We start from the raw sequence: 3,870 nt of genomic DNA, 5'->3' as shown, positions 1-3,870 counted from the left end.
GAAAGTTTTAACTTAATACAAAAATCACAAGAATTAATTAGGTTTTGAAGTAAAAAAAAATACAAAATAAATTTTAAATATCAAAATCTCATGTTACATTTAAATCAGCGTTGATTATACGATTTCTAATAATATTAAGCTGAATTTTACAGACAAAGCTTTTTAATTGCCTACTCAAGTACAACTTTATTAATTTACGAATCTTTAAAATGTACGAGTATCTTATATTCCTTATTTTACTACGTGTTTTAACGACGCTATCTAATTACACCATCTATTAAATATTAATTTATAACACAGTTAAATTACTGACTGAGGCAGTAATAGATGAAATAACGCCATCTATTGGCCACATTTTAAAACAAACATTTTTAAATTTCTCAATGTAAATAATCTAGATAAACCGTATTATAATGTAACTTTTTTTTATTTTAGAATATATTCGAAAATATAGAGAAAATTATTTAGCAATGTAAAAAAGTTTTGACGAGTGAGATACGAAGTAATTTTTCACTAATTGTGATTTATTTTTTAAAACTTACTGAGTCTGTATTTTGTTCCGATGTTGTTGTAATATACCCAATAATACTGTGGAAGGATACCAATCCAATGATACCTTACATGTCTAAATTAGCTCAGTCGTTTATATTCTAGGCGGTCACAAAAGTAATTTTCATACCTAAAAACCCACATACTTAACGCGAAAAGCATTATTAATATGATTTGAGTTGACAACTATTAGATCCATTGCAGATGTCATTCAATCCTATAATCACATATACTTCTATGTAAGAGAAAGTGAACCCAATTTTTATTCACATCGATTAGATATTTGTATGGAGCGTCTAATATGCGAGAACCGGTTTAGTGCAATAAATTAAGTCCGCGCGGGTCGGAGGTCACAAGGTTCGAAATCCAAACCCTTGCTACAACAGAATGCATTGGATATTAAACTGTTAAATCCTTTTAAAAATAAGCACTACTTATTCGTGAAATTTTGTGAGCATATTGAGTAGGTCTGAGAATCGGCCAACATCTATTTTTCATCCCCCTAAATGTTAAGGGTAGACCACCCTAAAATTTTAATTTTTTTTAGACAAACACGCGGACGGAGTCGCGGGCGACAGCTAGTAGTTGTATAAAACATTTTAATTCGCAATCGCAATTTTAATTAACAAATCAATAGTTGTCTTTGGAATGTGCGTACATCAGTTTCGTTATCTCTTGTAAGCAAGTAAAAGAGCAGCGCTACACTCGCTCGAGGCTTAATTCCGATATCGGCTATCTATTAACAAGATACCTGGACCATCACTAGACAGGACACGCGGACAAGACTATCTTACACTATATATACAGACGATTGCCAAGTAAAAGGTCTTATTCAATGTTAGGTAACTTTGAGTACTGGCATTAAAGCATGATCCTGAAGGTGTAGTAACGTCCCTGCAAAGACGAAAAAACACGAATCATTCTGTATTTAAAGCGACTTTGAAATAAAGCTAGATCTATAATCAATTTAAGATAACTATCAAGAGAAATAAAACGTCTGTATTTATTGCTAGAATATTCAATTTATGAATTTTTGTTAAATATTTTGTCTGTAATCGTTCCATCTCTTTCACATGAATATCTGTGAGTTTCTGAATCCAAAATCTCCGTTTAAAACATATTATTATATATGTTTTGCAAATGAAAGGAATGGCAATGTGTTTTGTACAAGGAATTTGGATTCAGAAACCCACGGTTAGTCGAACACGTGTTCGACATAGTTTTAAATGCAAAATAATACAAATACAGAATACAAATTGAACTATTGGTTTTCTATTGTTTATGCCAAAACCAATTCTCAGTCATGTACGCGTGCTAGACGTGGGCGAGGAAAATTCCAGATAGACTCGGATGATGTTTCTCATTGAACATTATTGTGTTGTCAAACTAGTAAAGTTAACGATCAACGAAACGTATAACAAAATATTTATTATAAAATTGAATACATCATCAGCTCACTATACGTCTCCATCTAGGGGCTTGGAGCCTATCCTATGTTAGGGGTGACTAGGCCATAGTTAACCACGCTGGCCCAGTGTGGGTTGGTTGACTTCACACATATCTTTGAATTTCTTTTCAGATATAAGCAGGTTGCATCACGATGTTTTCCTTCACCGTAAAAACATCGGATAAATGTACATATGGAAATCATAAAACACATTGGTACATGGCGGGGTTCGAACCCAGGACCTGTACACAAGTCAAGTGCTTAAACCCCTGAGCCACCGACGCTCTCAAGATGAATACAGTGAAAATTTTTACTTTTTAAATTTAAAATGTCAAGACTACTGATGATTGGGATATTTTAATTAAAACAAAAATAAAAATTCTTCTTCGTCTATAATTATAAATTAATAATTTTAACTTTTTAAGTAATCTATACTAATATTATAAATCTGAAGAGTTTGTTTGTTTGTTTGAACGCATTATTCTCAGGAATTACTGGTCTGATTTAAAAATTTCTTTTTTTTTTGTTGGATAGTCCATTTGTGGAGAAAGGTTTTAGGCTATATAACATTAAGCTGCAACTAATAGGAGCCAAGCGTCAGTGAGAAATGTTGCAAAAACGGGTAAAATTATTCACATTTGAGGACTTTCGTTGTGTGCGCTGCATAAACGATTTAAGTTAGTCAAAAAATATTATTCCGTGCGGATGGAGTCGCGGACGACCGCTAGTGTAATATTAAAAACCAAAAAAGATATTAACAACAACCAGTTTTAAAAATTCATTTATCACCTTGAACCCCTACTGTTACTGAGATGTTTATAGTTTCAAATTAAATTAAGAATTTATAAAAAAAAAACAGCTAATGATTGACTTGAAAATTATATAATTCTATCACCGTGTGATATATTTTCATGTCACGTATGACTACTAAAGTAGTCGTGTTACAATATTATCTATGTCACCGGCAAATTGTGTACACCGTCCATTTGTAATATGTCTAGGCTAATGATTAATCGGCAAATTGCATAACAAACGAGTTCAATCACAATCGAACAAATTAATTGACGTGTTATGTTAAGACAATTTTAAAGGCGATAATTTCATTTTACATTTGAGTAGACAAATAACAAAGTGGCAATATGCACGATTTTACGGTGTCATATATAATCTATGTAGAATTATAAGGTCACGGGGTTGTCGTGTATCGATTTGGTTACTGTCAGATCAACTAATGAATATTCTAATTCGGTCAGATAACAATCGCAATTTCAATTACGTACTACTTACTGTTGAAGGTGATAAATTGATGCTTTACAATTGTCGAAGTAGCTTATGTAACCAGTACCTAATTTCATCATTAGTAACACTCTATAATTGTTGAAAAAAAAACAATATCGAAACGACAACAACTGGAGATACCTTATATAGAAGTTTAGCTGTTGATAGCACTGGCCACCCATAAAGTATTAAAGTTTTGAATAGCATATTTACGTTAAAAAAAAGTAAATTTAAAAAATAACACACGAATAAATTAAACATTCATGATACTATAAAATAAACGGTACAACAGTTACTGTCGAATCGAAAGCCGAAAATACATTACAAAATTACTCATGCATCAATCAAAAATAACTTAAAAACAAGAAACGGTAATAAGAGAAGAGCTTAAACTAAAATGCTCAATAATTTACAACGTACATAAAAACTCATCTCAACGACCGTAGGGCAATTAACCGTTCCTACTTAAACCAACGGAAACCAACCGGCGTGTTTGGCAAGTTAGTAAATCACGCGATAGCGCGGAGAAAGCTTATACGTTAGACAACGACTGCTTAATTTTATCACGCGTTCCCAGTCGAAGGTTCTAATCCTTT

This window comes from Papilio xuthus, unplaced genomic scaffold, assembly GCF_000836235.2.
Source record: "Papilio xuthus unplaced genomic scaffold, Pxut_1.1 DF824992.1, whole genome shotgun sequence".
NCBI classification, from domain to species: Eukaryota; Metazoa; Arthropoda; class Insecta; order Lepidoptera; family Papilionidae; genus Papilio; species Papilio xuthus.
Note: the sequence above shows the minus strand (reverse complement) of the source record.